General features: G+C 35.2%; 1 protein-coding gene across 5 annotated transcripts in view; it reads right to left on the reverse strand.

Annotated features, from left to right (window-relative positions):
* The window catches only part of DGKB (diacylglycerol kinase beta), a 697,837-nt gene that overhangs the window by 127,807 nt on the left and 550,803 nt on the right, over nucleotides 1-19,227 (reverse strand). The window lies entirely within an intron of this gene.

The following is a 19,227-nucleotide window of genomic DNA, read 5'->3' on the forward strand; positions in this document are numbered from 1 at the left end:
AGAAATAACATGGGAAACAGAATGTTCTGTGGTCCAAACAATGTTACTTGCAGTTTCATGTTCTTTCGTAAGTCTTTTAATTGCCAAGGCCTCAGTCTTCCCTGAAAACATGAGTTGAGCAGACCAAAGAATGTGAAGATCCTTGTAGCTCTGTGATCCTACTGAGTCTGGTCCAATGAGTCAAACAGTTACCTGTCATTACAGAGGCTGCGGTGTATACATTTTAGCACAGAACCGCAATTTAATAACAGGGCACAGGAACCGCAAAGCCTCCTATTCTGTTCCATTACTAATTTATCAGAGACTAAAAGCAACCAAACTGAGGAAACCAGGCAGACAATGGTGCCTTTGAGGGGCAAAGGAAGCATCATTTTAAAAGAAAGCATTACCATTCTAAAATAATGGCAAAGCACATGGCCTGAGTGCTTTGAAAGGGAGCACTACAAAAAAGGTATTCTTGGCTTAAATGCCCCAAACATAAAAGCTTTTAGTTGGGACTTTTAAGGGTGAAAGAAAATAGCTCCTAATAAATTGGTTTCACCAGGATCCTTTTGTGTGTGTGCTGGTGCCAAGGGGGCAGAGGTAAAGGCAAAGTATGATTTTCCAAAATCTAACAATATTATGTTTCTTATTTGGAATAAAATCTCAACAGTTTGCTAATGAGGGTAGAAAAAGCAGAAGAGGTATTCTTGTGCTCTTGTCTATTTTGGTTATTGAGAGATCATGCCTACAACCTTATTTGTTCTGTGTGTTAGCTATATACTTAGATATCTGTTTTTTGCCCTCTACTTTCCCTGATACTTTGATTTAAAATAAGTAAATAAGCATACAGTACTATATGTGCATGTGATTGAATCTGATCTGACTTAAAGGGCAGCAACAAGACCACATACCAAATAACTTATAGTCAAATATGTCATTTATGTACTATTTCTCATAAACAACATAAAATGATAATATGCTTATTTGTAGAATTAGCTGAATTCATAGTCAATTTAAAGAAATTGAAAAGATATATGTGAAAGTAACCTTTCAGTAACCTGATCAGTTTGGAAACGTATTTGTTCACAGATTCTCAATACTAAAGTTGTTTAATTGTGAAAAATTCTATAATATGCTAGGTATTATCATTTCAGTACATATACATGCAAAACTTTAAGTTGAAAGAAATATCTCGGATGATACAAAAAATGTGTTTTCTAAATCTGTATAAACTATGAAAGAACATTTAAAGATTTAGATCAGAGGGGTGCCTGGGTGGCTCAGTTGCGTAAGTGTCTGACTCAATTTTAGTTCAGGTTATGATCTCAGGGTCATGAGATTGAGTCCCGAGTTGGGCTCTGCACTTAGCTAGGCTCTGCACTTGGCACAGTCTGCTTGAGATTTCTACTCTCTCCCTCTGCCCCTGCCCCCTGTTCTTTCTCTCTCTTGCTTTTTCTCACAAATGAATAAATAAAAATCTTTGAAGACTTAGATCAGAAAAACAGATTTTCTAATCATTTTTCTGTTGAAATATGTCATTTAAGAAGTTATGCACTCAACTGTTTGACAATTACATCATACAGTCCCGTTAGAACCTCTTTAACTCCACTTTTTGTCACTGTCACTAGGCTTTTGTTGTTTGAGCCAGATGTCATCCATGACTAAAAACATTTGCTGGCTGACCCATTACTGTCTTCATATAACAAAATCAATCCCATAAGAACCAGGAGATGTTCATAATGTACACTGTTGACTTTTAACTATTTAACAACTTGACTTATTTTGCAGAAGCTGCCCTAGCATTGTTACATGAAAGATAAATTCCAGATGCAAATCCCTTCTAAATACTCAAAGATTTAAAAAGGAAAGAAGGATAGAAAGCTTGTAGATTATATAATTGAGGGAAATTATTTGTGGGGGGGTGGTAATTGGAATAGTTGAATGAAAGGATATTTCTGAGAATAGTCAGGCTATCAGTAACAAAACCAGGAAATGAAGGTATTATAACCCAATATGTTTGTCCCACTATGAGTTCTAAATCCATAAGAAGTGCCACAATTTTCCTCAACAGGACATGTAATGATGTGTTGGCATCACTTCAGATTTAACAATACAGTAAAGGCATGAAGCTGACATGACAGGTAGTTTATGGATTCAGATAGATTGCTTTAAATACTCATAGCCAATATATTTATATCGAGCACTGCGGGCTCTCCAGGTTATCATATTGCTATAATGACAGTAAGGCTGGAGTGCGAGGTTTGAAGATGATTTAGGATCTTATGTCCGGTTAGCATAGTTTAATGCCGGGTCTTCATGTGATATGGTTCAGAGAATAGACTTTAATTGAATGACAAATCTATATACAAATGCTAAGGATATATCCACTGACTAAGCTCATTTCTTTTGGTTTGAAAAGGCAAGTTCAAAAACTATATAGATTTGATATCCCTCAGTTGTGACTAGTAAGTAGCTCTAACTTCATCTTTTCTTTCCTTCCTGCTCTCACTTTCTTCTATTCATATTGAGGTGAGTGTGTGTGTGTGTGTGTGTGTGTGTGTGTGTGTGTTCAAAAATATTAGAAATTTCTCGTGATCCCAGAGTCCTGGGATGGAGCCCCATGTCAGGCTCTCTGATCAGTGGGGAGTCTGCTTCTCCCCCTCCCTCTGCCTCTTCCACTGCCTATGCTCTCTCTCTCTCACTCAGTCTTTTACTCTCTCAAATAAGGAAATAAAATCTTTAAAAAAAAGGTGTTAGTGATTTCTCAATGCACCCACAGAGCATCAATATGATAATACCTAGAATAAATTATTTTAAAATATTTACTTTCAGAATTATTTTTCAGTATGATTTAAATTATTGGAAGCATATTTATATAACACTGGTTTGTGTAAGACTGTGCTAGACTTCAGCAGTTATGTCCGTTCTGGATAAACTTGAGTAATGAACTTGGGAGGGGCTTTGGCTAATATGAGACTATCATGGCTTGCATGCTTGGTTTCAGTACGAGTCCAGGATTTGAGGTTAGACTGCCTATGTGGTTAGTGACTACCTCCTTGCTCTAGAAGAGCTACAGTCCCATCTTCAAGTTCTTCCTTTGGACTTTGTCACTGTGTCCAGAAGAGTCCCTGTAGGTGATATGCAATGATTAGTTGTTTGGCAACACCCTCCAAATTTTATCTTAACGTTTCCTCTTAACAACAGCTCATTATACATCTATAGACCTGATCAGAATTTTCCTACAAAAATGCAAAACTCAAGTCACTTACAAAAAATCTTCAGTGATTCCTACTTATCCAAAATTCAGTTTGTTGGCATGGCATAAAAGACTATGAGCTGACTTGTTTCTACCTGCCTTTCATTGTCTTTATCAGTTGATACCTTTGCTCATGACCTCAGACTAATAGTTTCTACCTTGATACTGTTTCTACCCGTGTGTATGTGTGTTTGTGTATGACAAATGCAGTTTCCTCTACTTCAAATGGCTTTCTCCACTGGCCTAGATAAATTCCTCTCCATTGTTTAAAATTCAGATGAAACATCACCCCTCTGAAGCATCCCTCTATCAACACTGGGCAGAAGTAATCAACATGGGGACTGCCTTCGGCTCAGGTCATGATCCTGGAGTCCCGGGATCAGGTTCCATATTGGGCTCCCTGCTCAGTGGGGAGTCTGCTTCTCCCTCTGACCCTCCCAATTCTCATGCTCATTCTCTCTCTCAAATAAATAAATAAAATCTTTAAAAAAAAAAAAAAGAAGTAATCAACACGTTTTATGTTACCATTACTTTGATTATACTTAACTTCTATGTTTATCTATATTGGATTATAGTTTTGCTGGTGTTTTTAAATGTGTTTGTCTTTTTGAATCTTGAGGCAGGTACCATATCTCACACACCTTTGTGGTCCACTCCTGCCACAGGCCCTGACATAGTACTGCCACTCAATAAAAAGTCTTTGTAAGAAAACTTACTTAAGTAATATTTAATTATGAGCATTTTTTTTTTTTTTTTTTGCCAGGGATGGGTAGAACACAAGGTCCTAGGTCATATTTCAAAATGAACCTATTTCTTCAGCTAAACCAAGGCTTACACTTTAGTCTTTCCACAGTTTCCCCTCAAATTTCTTTTTATTCAGAGAGGAAAGCAACATTTAGCAAACAATTAATTGTACAGAATGAGTCAAATGGCATCCACGTGTGGGAATTTTAATATTTTCACTTTACACAGGGTCCCGCCTACTGCAATGGCCAGGCTTTCTCTGCTTTAGACATTTGACAGAAGACAAGAAACAGCTGAAATGAATGTCTCTTAACAAAAATGAACTAGCAATTCTTAATAGCACTTAACAAATCTAAAATGTCAATGATGTCCTGTCGGTAACAGATTAGAAAATTCCAGAAGTTTGGAGACACATCTCCAAAACTAGTTCATAATGATAATGAGGTTAATTAAATTTTAAGACAATGTAAATTTTAAGCAACAAAATAAGTTTTCATTTAGTCATATATTTTATACTATGTGACTATATACTACACTATGTGGCTATTTATCTTATTTCATAAAAAGTAACTTACTTTTTATAAATATAAATATAAGATGTTTTGAAATTTTGTTCTTTTTAAATATTTTAATATTCAAAAATCGGATGGTATAAAATTCATATTGCTGCAAAATGAATAGTTGAAACTTTATTTTTTTAACTTAGCACTGTTACATGTAATCTATCCCTACTAAGAATTATAGCCAATTTAGTAACAGAATTTTTTTTTTTTTTTGGATCCAGGATACCACAGAGCTCCCCATTCCCCATAAAAAAGACAAATAAACCTATTCATCATTCTGTTGAATTGTAGAACTACCTGTTTTCTTATATACCTTCTACTCCCATCAAAGGAACATCTTTACTAGGTAATATTTCTTTTTTTTTAAGATTTTATTTTTATTTGACAGAGAGAGAATACAAGCAGGTGGAACAGCAGGCAGAGGGAGAGGGAGAAGCAGGCTCCACATGGAGCAGGGAGCTCCACATGCTCCATCCCAGGACCCTGGGATCATGACTTTGAGCTGAGGGCAGCTGCTTAACTGACGAGCTCCCCAGGTGGCCCCAATAGGTAACATATCTTGACATTCTCCTTTTTTTGGAAAGTATTTCTTTCCAAAAAAAATTATATATATACACATACATACATACACACACACATACATCACAAACATATTTAGAGACCTTACTGGAAAATACACACTAAATTATTAGGTTTATGTCCAGAGCATTTTTTTTTGAAAGATTTTATTTATTTATTTGTCAGAGATAGAGAGAGAGAGAGCACAGGCAGAGTGGTAGGCAGAGTCAGAGGGAGAGGCAGGCTCCCTGCAGGGCAAGGAGTCCGATGTGGGACTCGATCCCAGGATGCTGGGATCATGACCTGAGCCGAAGGCAGCTGCTTAACCAACTGAGCCATCCAGGCGTCCCTATGTCCAGATCATCTTAGCATGAATTGTTCATGATTTTTCTTTGGTGCTTTTCAGTATTATAAAAATAGTAATCATTAACATTTGGAGAATATTACATGCTGACCACTTTGCTCAGCTCTTTCTTGATTATCTCATTTGATACAACTAAAGCAGTTGAAGCAATTACTATTATAATCTCCATTTTACAGATGAAGAAACAGAATATGTATATTTTTTATGTTTATTATTTTGAAAAAATAAAGTGGAAAGTTCTGCCTCTAAACATTACTGAGCCACACTTTCTAACTCTGCACACACATTGGCCATTATTGTTTTACACTGAATCAAAAATAACTTGATTTAATCCTGGTTCCTAATATATGTATTTCATTGAGTCACCCATATATGTATACCTTGCCCTAAATGAGCTCTAAAATGTCCTTCTGTTGACAGGTGCTACAAAATTGAACAAGACATGAAACCCACTTGCTTGTCAGGAGGCCAGTCACTGGTTGATTGGACCACAATTACTGCTATAACAGAGGGGCTAAAAAGTGCTAACAGAGCAAACTAGTGGGAGGGGTGTGGTAAGCAAATATTTCAGTCTTTTCTACTGGGTGTTTAAGTCGCTCATCCCATTCATCTTTCTTGTAGGCATTCAAAGTACAACAGACTGAAAAAGAACAAGGACTAAAATTAAATATACAATGGGTTAGCAGGGACCAGGGAAATGTTATTTTCAGACTAGAAAGTCTCAAGACCACTTTGTGGATGACATATCAGTTGGCTGTGCTCACTGATGGTTGTACCACACTGCATCTTAAAATTCACATTGTATATTAAGTAGACATGAGTATGTGCCAAAGGACAAATATTAAATAATTTTTATTTTGGAAATCAATTACAATACATATTTTTGGAAGGTACATTTATATATGTGGGAAGATGTTACATAAATAATTTAGAGAAACAAAGAACACATTTATGAGATAAATTCACATTTAGCATGTTTGAGAAATCTTTGACCTTAAGAGCCCTAATCTTTATCAGAATTTCTGGAGCAGCTTCAAGTCCCTAAATATCACATCTTCTTTGTGTTTAAAAAAACTTAAAAAGGAGAGTTTTGTTTGAAACTTCCTTTTCTGTATTACTAGTAATTGTACGCATCAATGGACTAGTATAGGTTTTTGCTGCTTTTTTAAAATTCCCTTTAGAAGGTGACAGCAATTAGATGTTGGAGACCTCCTTGTCTACTGACCCACAAAGTTTGCAATGTCAGAAATCATTATTTATAATTAGTGCCAGTGTACAGCCAAGCATTCTCTACAACCACTGTGGGAAGCTCTTCATGAAATCTATCTTATATAACACACAACACCTGTGAGCCAGCTTTTCCCAGAGCTCTGCAGTATTACTTCCTATCTATCCAAAAAGCGTACTTTACTAAGTACCAAGCATAATACTTTGAAAAGGCAGAGTACAAGGGCAAATTTAGGAAGCAGTATACCTTCACGTGCTGGCATGGTGATGATACGGACTTGGGATCTAGCTCTTGAAAGATGAAAGAATAATGGGAAAGTATTACTCGAGCACTTATGTCTTACATTAAAGTATATGTGAGCAATTGGGATTTGGAACTGGATTTCAGGATATCCTATGATAACTACTGATCTTCAAAACAGGGAAAGATGTCTGAATTGAGAATTGGGTGAATGTTTACACATGAAAAAGTCATTGCCCTAAATGTTCATGTTTGCAGTCCTTTAAATAAGTTTAATAAGACACTTTTTTTCAGATTTTTCTGGTAAGAACTGTTCATAAGTTCAGTGAACATCAAATGTCTGGATAATTTCTGAGATTCCAGACTATGTTTCAATAATTGCAGTTATAAATATATAAGCATACTATAACTTAACATATTTTAGTTATTATTAGAATCATAAAATATGTGCCAAAAACCTAGGACAATGTTAGAAAAATGTGTTAATGGACAAAAAGATACCAACAACATAAATTTTCCTTCACCTGCAACCAGCACATTAGCCATTTAGACCCATATATTACTTCTTCTATTCATCACATCTTTTAATATAAAGTGATATATACACATATGAACATTTAAAAACATGTTTATTTTTGACATGTGAGGGGAGGGAGAAAACTAGGATCAGGTGATTTCTATTATCTCTTTTAGCATTAAAATTCTGTGACTATGGTCTAAAATATGTTATTTTTGTCCATTAAAAATAAATTTGGGGTATAAAAATAGACATATAGATCAATGGAACAGAAGAGATACCGCAAAAATACACCACATTTATATGGTCAGTTAATCTATGACAAAGGAGGAAGGAATACAAAAAGGGGAAAAGACAGTCTCTTCAGTAAATGGTGCTGGGATGAAGGAACAAAATTTAACCACTTTCTAACCCTACACCAAAATAAACAAATAAATAAGTAAGCTCAAAATGGATTAAGGACCTAATATTGAGACCTGAAAGCATAAAAAAAAAAAATCCCAGGAGAGAGCACAAGCAGTAATTTCTCTGACACTGGCTATAGCAACATTTTAAAAAGATATGCCTCCTAAGGCAAGGGAAACAAAAGCAAAAATAAAGTATTGGGACTACACTAAAATAAAAAAGTTTTTGCACCATCAAAGGAAACCACCAGTAAAACAACAGGACAACCTATTGAATGGGAGAAGGTATTTGCAACTGATATACCTGAAAAAGGACTAATATCCAAAATATATAAAGAACCTATAAAACTCAACACCAAAAAAGCCCCCAACAATCAGATTCAAAAATGAGCAGAGCGGTTGGGGGAACTAGGTGGTGGGTGTTAGGGCACGGATTGCATGGGGCACTGGGTGTGGTGCAAAAACAATGAATACTGTTATGCTGAAAAGAAATAAAAAATTTAAAAAAAATGAGCAGAAGACGTGAATAGATGTTTTCGCAAAGAAGACACATTGAATTGATGCTCAATATCACTCATCAGCAGGGAAATGCTAATCAAAACTACAATGAGATATCACCTTATACCAGTTAAAATAGCTAAAATCAAAATGATAAGAAATAAGTGTTGGTGAGAATGTGGAGGAAATGGAACCCTCAGGCACTGCTTGTGGGAATGCAAATTGGTATATCCACTGTAAAAAACAGTATGGAAGTTCCTCAAAAAAAAAAAAAAAAAAGAATAGAAATATCGTTTGATTTTGTAATTCCATTACTGGGGTATTTACCCAAAGAAAATGAAAACACTAATTTGAAACTATATATGCACCCTTACATTTACTGCAACACTGTTTACAATAGTCAAGATATGAAAGAAACTTACATCCATCAGTAGACAAATGAATAAGGAAAATGTGGTGCACGTGCGGGCACACACACAGGAATATTATGCAGCCTCATATGAGTGGATGAAATCATAACATCTGAGACAACATGGATAGACTTAGAGGGCATCATGCTAAGTGAAATAAGTGAAATAAGTCAGACTGGGAAGGACAAGTACCATATGACTTCAGTTATGTGTGAATCTAAAAATAAATAAATAAATAAACAATAACAAAAAAAGCTGACTCAGACCTATGTAGAAAACAAACTGGTGGTTGTCGGAAAGGAGGAGGTGGGGGTGGTGGTCAATAAAATAGGTGAAGGGGGACAGGAAATACAGGCTTCCATTTATGGAGTGAGTAAGTCATGAGAATAATAGGCACAGAATATAGAGTACAGTCAATGATGTAATAGCAATGATGTAATAGAGATAGAAGCTTCACTTATTATGAACAGTATAATAAATTTGTCAAATCGCTAAGTTGTGTACTTGAAACTAATGTGACACTGTGTCAACCATAGTCAAATTTTAAAAAAATTAAAGAAGTAAACATGTGAATGGATAAACTTTGGTATGTCCATGCAGCAGAATTAGCATACACCAATAAAATATACTACTGATGCATGCTACAATATCAATGAATCTCAAAGTAATTATGGTGAATAACAGAACTGAACTATTGGGACTTTATTAGGATTAAAAACTTTTGCACATCAAAGGAAACAACCAACAAAACTAACAGGCAACTTAATGGAATGGAAAAAGATATTTGCAAATGATGTATCAGCTAAAGGGGCTAGTTTCCAAAATCTATAAAACATTTACTCAACACCCCAAAAACAAACAAACAAAATAGTCAAAAAATGGGCAGAAGACATGAAAAGACATTTTTCCAAAGCAAACCTTTAAATGGTTATCAGACACACGAAAAGATGTTCAACATCACTCATCATCAGGGAAATACAAATCAAAACCACAATAAGATACCATCTCACACTGGTCAGAGTGACTAAAATTAATAACTAAAGAAATAACAGATGTTGGTGAGAATGCAAAGGAAAGGGTACCCTCCTACACTGTTGATGAGAATATAAACTGGGGCAGCCACTCCAGAAAACAGTATGGAAGTTCCTCAAAAAGTTAAAAATAGAACTTCTCCTTGACCCCAAAATTCCAGTACTAGGTATTTATTCAGAGGAGGCAAAACTAGTGATTCGAAGGGGCAAATGCGCCCGAATGTTTACAGCAGCAATGTCCACAATAGCTAAAAATGGAAAGAGCCCAGATGTCCAACAGATGAATGTATAAAGAAGAAGTGTTGCGTACACACACACACACATACACACACACAGAGGAATATTCCTCAGCCGTTCAAAAAGAATGAAATCTTGTCATTTGCAACAACATGGATGGAACTAGAGAGTATTATGCTAGGTGAAAAAAAGTGAGACAAAGAAAGACCTACAATTTATATGTGGAATTTAAGAAACAAAACAGATGAGTATAGGGGAAGGGGAGGAAAAATAAAAGATAAAAACAGAGAGAGGGAGGCAAACTATAGGAGACTCTTAATTATGGGAAACAAACTGAGGGCTGCTGGAGGAGTGGTAACGGGATGGGATAATTGGGTGATGGGCATTAAGGCAGGCACCTGATGTAATGAGTACTGGGTGTTATATGCAATGATGAATCACTAAATTTTTCCCCAGAAGTAATAATACACTAAATGCTAACTAACTTGAATAGAAATAAAAAAAAAATATGGTCAATGAAATAAGCTATTTGAAAAAGAGTATATAAAAGCAGATTTTATTAACTTATTACAGTAGAATGTATTACTCACAATCTACAGACTCCAAAATTCAAATATGGCATACAATAAAAGGTAAGTTTTGAGTATGTTATGTTGAATATATCTAATAAAATAAAAAAGGAAAAGTATAGGTGTTAAGACTATACTGGCACCTGTTCTTTTTAGATGCTTTGTTTCCTGAGTTCCACATTTCAGGATTTCTCATCTGTCAAGGTTAGATGGAACCCAACAAAGTAGGGTTTGTGACGCCACCTTTACTGACATTTTTAATGGGAATTTTCAAAGGAAAACCTATAGGAACCTCTAAGTTGTTCTAAATGTCTGTCACCATGGTTGGCATTCAGTAGATGCACAGTGAAAAGTTGTTGAACTAATATTTATTTATCTATTGTTGTTTTTTACCTGCTTCTATTGTGTGGCTTATACATTTTAGTGCCACTCCTATGGTACACTTTATACACTGAGTTTGTATACAAATTAAAATTCCTAATTTGAAAAGAGCTCATTCAGATATTGATTAGAAGTATATATTTTAGTAGTTAGGCCTAACTGATAATTGCTATTACTTACTTTGACCAACTATATATTCCCAGGAATAAAGTGTCCTCTGCACTTTTAACCACTATCCTCTCCTATTTTCTTCTTTGCCACTTTTTTCCTGCTTTTCTGTGTTTTCCTTTTCTGCATCCACCTTATTCACACCCTTCTTACTACTCTCTCTACCTTCATCATTTTGTCCTTGTAGAGCAGCCAAAGTCAGCCTTTGGTTGTTAGTCAGACTCCATGGGCAATTCCCTCAATGTTTTCATTGTTTACATGAGAGCATCCAAATGTATAGCAAATACACCAGCTGGAAACCTCCCCACAGACAGACGCATCCAAACAGGAGGTTTCTTGATGTGTTATGGTAGGTCAGTCTGGTTCTGCTACCAGAAAGAACAGCCTACACCCATATGCACTGTTGCTTCTGAATGTAAGGACTGCGTTAGCATCCACATGGGCTGGGCCTCAGCCAAACTTTAGCCTTTAGCACATACAGTGATACCAAAAGATGTAACGACGACAGAGTTTTGGAATACTGTTTGTCGCATGCTGTTCTTTGGCATAGTTCTTCAGAATCTAAGAACAGATTTCTCCTAATTATCCCAAGTCACATTGTTTATTATAGAATCAGACTTTTAAAATGACTATAGATTTGAAGGCAATTGATCAATTTAATACTAAACTCAATATTTATTGTAGGTATTTTGGAAATTTTTTTGAAATGTTGCCACAGAGACTCATGCTTGGAAACATCATTTAATTTTTAGCATTTTTTTTTCTCAGAATGGAACAAAAGAAACACTAATAATGGGACAAATACAACAACCCTTGACTCTTAATAGGGAAATTCAGCCAAGATTTATCAATAAAAGTAAGTTGCTTAAAAACGGAAGCAAATATACTTAAATACACTTCACATACACGGGCAGTTTTTGAACAAAAGTATTTTGTATAAATATGCATTTATATTACATGTGACACTAAAATCCTTCTTAAAAGTTAAACACTTCATGCCATTTTGGTGATGATAAATATGGGCAAATAATATGTCAAATCAGTAAATATTTTTTTTATAAGTGATTTGAAAGAGTAATCACCTACAAATTTCTAAGTCACAGTAATATGCCATAACAAAGAGAATCATTAAGAAATCACTAAGTTTTAACTTTAAAAAAATCCCTTCCTCTGTCTAATATTATACTTTGAAAATAAAATGAAGCAAAAACAAATATGAAAATGGCTAAGAAAAACCCAATGAAAGCAATTCTGTAAGGGTAGTGTGGTTAGAAAAACAGATTTTCAGTTTCTTCTAAGCAAATGCCTTACGGAGAGACAATGAGATTTGCTTACCTGATATGGTTACTGTCAAGGAAAACACAGCTGTATTTTTCTGTCCTTTGTGTTTGTTACTCTAGGATGGTTAACCTGAACTACAAACTCAGTATGTAACACTCAAGAAATGCTCAAAACCAAATGTTGTATCCATGTCCAAAATGTATGCAGCACTTTTATAAATTTGGCATAAACCGTAACCAACACTGAACTACCAGTGTGGATGATCTGGAACTACCTCCTTGGTCATGCTCACAGACACACACAGGGAGGCCCTGGTCCAATCTCCAAGCCCACGTCTGGGTAAAAAGTTGTCTGTCTTATTCCAAGCAGCCTCAGATTTTCAGTGCACTGCATTCTAGGAAAGTGTTTTGGAAACTATAAGAGTGAAAATTAAGTATCTTATTCTTTTTTGTAAAAGACATGAAAATGAATCCCACACACTGACTGAAAGTTAATTACTTACTTAATCTGCAATTTAAACATCTAGTATGAAGATGATTCCTCAGACTTTACTTCTGGCCTCAGAATACCTATACAAGGTGAGCTCAGTCAAGGAAGGTTGGGCTATTTCTGTTTGACAAACAACCCAAAGTCTTGGAGGCTTACAATTAAATAGTTTTATTTTTCCTTCATGCACCTATCCGAGATGAGCTGAAAGTTGGCTACATATTTCTTCAATCTATCTGGAACACTGGTAGTTCTTTTCACAAGGGGAAAAAGGGACATGCCAACTACACACAAGATCTTAAAGCCTTTGCCCAAAAGAGATGCCAACTACTCCTGCTTACATGTTATTGGGCAAAGACAGTCTTCATGCCACACTAGAGTAGGTTAAATGAAGAAATATAACATTTTCTCCCCTCAGGAGAAAATCTTTATGGACAATAGTCCAGTTGACCACAGATAAGATGAAAGAACATAATTCCCAGGGGTAGCATATAGGAATAGCCTTGTACTATGGACTAAAGTAGAGAATTTGGGGTTAATAGGCACTCGAATGGACTGTAACATTCTGACCAAGTAAAATGACCACAAAAAACAAAAAAACAAACTGTAAAGTCTGGGAGGAAGCGCCAAAATAACATGTTATCTAAAAGTAGAACAAATAGCATTCATTGTTAGACATAGGGCAATGGAACATTAAGCAATTTCCTAACTTGTAAATTCAAGAAATTTCCTTATTACTGGCCCAGGTATAGAAAAGAATTTATTTATTTAGCTCAAATAACCCTGAGCTAGAAGTGAAACGTACATCCTTAAGTGTACATTCTTAGATTTTGGGCCTTTCCTTGGTAATCCCGTATTAGTTTGGTTCAGGAATCTTGAATGTTCCTCAGAGTGAATTAACCAATCAGTTTTATAAGGAATCCATAGTTTTGGAGACTCAAAGAACTAAGCCTAATGGAATCTTGAAGCTCTTTCTCTAATATTTTTATTTCAAAGAGAAAATATTTCAGTGTAATCACTTTATGGGGCCCTGATAAAAGGTCCAATTAAAAAATTTTATTCTCAGAAAATTTTTATAAATTTTGAAATAGTAAATAGCAGGAATACATCCAGGTGAATTATTCAATGTAAGCAGAAAATTCTGCCATTACTAGTAAAAATCACAAACCCTATAAGTAGGCAACAAAGATCTTGTTGCCCTAAACATTTTGCTTCTCTAAGCAGCAGACCATAATGTCATTTTAAACAACAAAGAAAACACTGGCACAGAAAGGCAAGAGCTAATCTCAGGAGTTTCAGATAGAGTAACTTCTGGAAATTGTTAGTAGCATCTACTATTTACCTCCTTTTCAAATTCTTCACAAAAGAGGCATAATCTCTGAGGGCCAAGTGCTCCCTTTTGAAGTCTGAATGTTATGCTTATCAGTGCTACAGAAGGCAGTGGAAATTATGACAACTTCTTTTTTCTGTTTTTGAAAAGTTATTTTGGTCTAGTATTTTTGTTTTAAAGAAATAATTGTGATATCTTTTGGGAAGATATTAATTACAGTGTTTAAATTCAAGAGTGCCTGTTCTCTGAGAAGTTCTCATTCACTGCATTTTCATCTATGGTGGATATGACATGATTCATTTACGTTTTCTTTTCTCTCCCCTGCTGGTCTTTCCTCTCAAAATGGCGCTGCACTGTCAGCACTGACTCAGAAAGGAATGTGGTCAGGCTGCCTTTCTCACAGCATTCATGTGTATTCAAGCTGTGAAAAGTGTCACAGCAATACTCCCATTCTGTGTCAGCTGAACTCTATTTGTTCATATTCATATCTTGGATTGACTACAATTCAAACCTGGTTATTTGTTGTTGTTGTTTTTTTTTTAATATAAATTGTCACAAAATAAAAAGCATATTTCAGCAGTGTTTTGGGACCCCTAAATAGGAAACCAATTTTTAGACAGATCTATACCATTCCCTCTTTGGGAATATCAATCCTAAAACCAGCAGGTGAGAGTACATTTTATTAAATGGCTCATTCTAATTCAGGTCCTGAGTGGTCTTACTTATGGATGAATAGTGCTGCCATCCCAAGAAAGCCATCTAACCTTTCTGAAATGAGAGGCTTCAGGTTTTGAAATCAGGTTTCACAGAGGTGCTGGTTTTGACACTGGCTACTACTTCATTAAAGAAAAAACAAGATAAATACACACAGTTTTGACCACTTCTCATTTCACATTAGGCCATTTCTACAAGCTACAAAAAGCCTGATCAAAAATGAGTCACACAGTGTTCTGGGCTTTCTGGATGGCCAAAGCAGAGACGGAGAAAACTTAAATACTTGTGTATAAATCATTCTTATGATGAGAGGGAGAAAAAGAAAAAGAACAAAAAACCCTTCATTGGATACCCATTGACATGTCCCTTAAATATATGTTAAAAAATAATTATCTTTATATTTTACTAAAGATACTGCTATATGTTGAACATGTACATTAGTTTAATACATACATTATGCTTAGCAAAACAGTAACTATTGAACAGTATAGAAATACGGCTTCTTGTATAGATTCACTCACATAAAAGTAAGAAAACTCCTCAGAAATCATGTCAAGAAAAACAGTTTACCTGAATTTGCAGGTGCATGAATAAAAATATCTCAGTTCCCAGCTCCTATTTGTACCTGCCAAGATGAAGGCAAACAGGTAAAACTGTGAAATCTTCCCATGGTTTCTGTGTTTTATTCCATCTTCGGTCAACCAATGTCTTCTTTATTCGCAGAATAGGAACTACTATTTTATACCTGTGGCTGATTTATTCTCCATGTGGCAGGGCCACTTATTGTTATTTTTTTTTTTTAAATTACTACGTAAAATATGCTCAAGAAAGAAACTGTAGAATAGAAAAAAAGAATAAAAAAGAGAACACATTAATTATCTGTCATGTCACCACCCAAAATAGCTGATGGTAACATATGGTTTGGCCTTCCAGTAATTTTTCTGTGTCTCTTCCTGGGCTCCCTTCTTTTTTCTATCTGCATACTTCTACTAGGTGATATCCTCCTGGCATGCTTCTAATCCATCCTCCACAGAGCGGGCTGAGTTTACTTTTAAAAAGTCTTCAGTTTAAAACCTCCCATGGCTTCCTACTGCACTTTGAATAAATATCAAAGTCCTTATGCTGTTCTTGTGGAGTCTTTACAACCTTCCTCTATGACTTTGTACAGTCTGATTGGTCTTCCCTCTTCCCCTTTATTAGGTTTCTATTGCTAAAACAATTTGTTTCAGCAATAATTTAGTTGAGACTTGGTGACTTAAAACAACACAATTTTTTTTAAAAAAATCTTTCAGTTCTGGAGGGCAAAAGTCCAAAATGGGTCTCATTGAACTAAAATCAAAGTGTTGGCAGGCTGAGTTCCTTTCTGGAGGCCCTAAGGGAGAATCCATTCCCTGCCTTTTCCAGTTTCTAGACACCATCTGCATTGCTTGGCTCGGGCCCCCTTCAAAGCCAGCAATGTTGGGCCAAACTTTCTCAGGCTATCATCTCTGATTTTCTTTCTTCTACTTCCTAACTCCAATTATAAGGACATTTGGAATTATATTGGGCACTCAGATAACCCAAGATAATCTCTTTAAAATCAGCTGATTAGCAACCTTAATTCCATCTATAACCCTAATTCTTCCTTGCTAGAGAAGGGCATATTCTGAAGATCAGGATGTGGAAATCTTGAGTAGCGGAGTGGAGTGTGGTATTCTGCTTACTATACTCCTAAACATTCCATGGAGAGTTGAACATAGCTAATCGATATCCTCAACATTATCAAGCATGCAGACCCTGGTGGCCCAGTGATAGACACTGTGATGTGAAGAGTGCCCTACTATGCCTAATGAATAAATTGAGAAGTTGGAAATGTTGGAATATTGCAAATGAGAAAGTTAAGAGGTAAGAAGAACACTCATCTAAGGATTATAAGTGTTAATAAAAATACTGCTTCATTGCACCAACATCCATTTATTTTAATTTACCAAATTGATGCTGCTTATTTTTCTTTTTACATAATTTCTTCACAAACAGGTTATATGTTTTATTGGCACTTGGGAAATGCTTTGGCATCTGTCTGTTAATTCAATCAGTCCAAGATTATTGAAAATCTATTATGGAATGGCCTTGGGAATATAGCATTGAATAAGACCCAGAACTAGCTTTCATCCATCTATTGAGAAAATCAGGCAATCACAAAGTGAGAACTCTAGCATAGGCTTCAAAGGTTGTTACTGGAATTCAAGAGTTTAATAAGGAAGAGTCCCCTATCCTCTGGATTGGGGAGGTTCTAGATATTTTTCCAAATGGAGATGAGTAGCTTTGAGGGAGGGGATCTCTCCAAGGGTATCAGGTATCTTTCTTTGTTGTCATTTTCCTCTATGAGCTTCATGAAAGAAATAATCTTATTTCTCTTGACCATCACTATTTCCTCAGTGTGTAGACTAGCTCCTGGAACACAGAGTTCTGTACACATATCTAGTAAATGAATATACGAATGATCATATGCTTATAAAATATGCCATTTTCTTTATTAAGAAGACATCATAGTGAATGAACTATTGGGTAGCATGTTTTGCTTTCAATTATAAATATGACACTATCATTGTCTGTTCATTTTTTGACTAAAATGCCATCCCAAATAAATGCTCTTTGACCAGGCATTTTAGGCATGCTTTTACGCCTGTCACCTCCTTTATATTTTGTCACATTTTCCCACGGGGCATGCCTTCCATTCCTACATTCCAGAAGTACTGTCTGTCGAGCTATTATTTATATTATATTTGTGAAGATTACTGAGCCAACAGGAAAACAAAATGAAAACAAAATACCAAAAAAGAAAAAGTTCCTATAGTTAGAACTATAGGGACAACACATTTGAAAATGGCATGGTCTTCTATAATACAGGACACATGGTCACTATATTAGTATAACAAGTACTTTCAAACAATGGTAGAAGAGTGTAGAAATGTACTTTTATGATTTCTGAAAGAAATCTACCAAGAACTAAAGAGTAACTCTAATTCCCAAAGTCCAGCAATAATTTAAATCCTCTGTGATATAAATATTTCCTAGCAAAATTAACTCAACAAATGTTTGTTCCTATTTTAGATGTCACCATTGTTTTAAATGTTGCTATGTAACAGTAAAGTGTACTTCCTTCTTCCCATTTCACTTCTTTCTCCACTAATCAGTTAAAAGGCTAATGATTCATGGGTTAGTATATACAATGTTACTATTATAATCAATCGGGCTATCACTTACTCTATATTTAAAATGTCTGTGTGAAAATGATCACTTATTTTTATTAGTAATTAATAATTACAAACCCTTCTGATGAAATTAATTATTCTATACATCTCTGACTACGTTCAGTCAAGTCTATAATATTCTCTTAACCTTATATTTCTGTATTTCTTTATTAAAAGTTTTTAAATTCCAGTTATTTAACATACTAACAATGTATTAGTTTCAGGTGTTTAATATAGTGATTCAGTGCTTCCATACAACACTTAGTGCTCATCACAAGTGCCCTCTTTAATCCCCATAACCTATTTTACCATCTACTCACCTACAAAAAGATGTGGGGTGTGTGTGTGTGTGTGTGTGTGTATAAATGTATATATATATAGAGAGAGAGATAGATATTAGATATAATGGAATATTACTGTCTTAAAAAAAACAATGAAATCTTGCTATTTGCAATGAAGTAGATGGAGGTACAGAGTATTATGCTAAGTGATAATCAGTCCATCAGAAAAGACAATTATAATATGATTGCACTCGTGTGGAATTAAAGAAACAAAACAATCAAGCAAAGGAGAAAAAAAGAAAGAGACAGGCAAACTAAGAAACAGACTCTTACCTATTTTCTTCCTATTTTAGAAAACTGTTCTTTTATTTTTTTTTTTTAAGAGTTGTCATTCTGGATTATAATCTAAAGCATACTGACTTTATTAAACACATCCAGAATCCAGTTTTAACAAACATATCATTCATAAAACATCTCCCCTATGGCTCTACTCTTTTTCAGTTTCCTAGCTTTTAACAGTCTTATTTCTATCATTAACAACAAACTTTAAGGTACCTCATTTCAACTAGAGCAAAAGGTTGTTAAATCCAATGAGTCATTCAGCAGAGAAATTCATTAGACATTGGTTTATCAGTCAAAGATGACATTTGTTTTGAGCCAGATGGGTTTTCTTGAGGAAATCCTTTAACGGGATGCAGATCTGACTGGATTTTAGCTTTCCTACACTATTAGGCATCAGAATCTCATATGGC

The sequence above is a fragment of the Mustela putorius genome, unplaced genomic scaffold, assembly GCF_011764305.1.
Source record: "Mustela putorius furo isolate JIRA1106 unplaced genomic scaffold, ASM1176430v1.1 tig00003845_pilon_pilon_pilon, whole genome shotgun sequence".
Classification (NCBI taxonomy): Eukaryota; Metazoa; Chordata; class Mammalia; order Carnivora; family Mustelidae; genus Mustela; species Mustela putorius.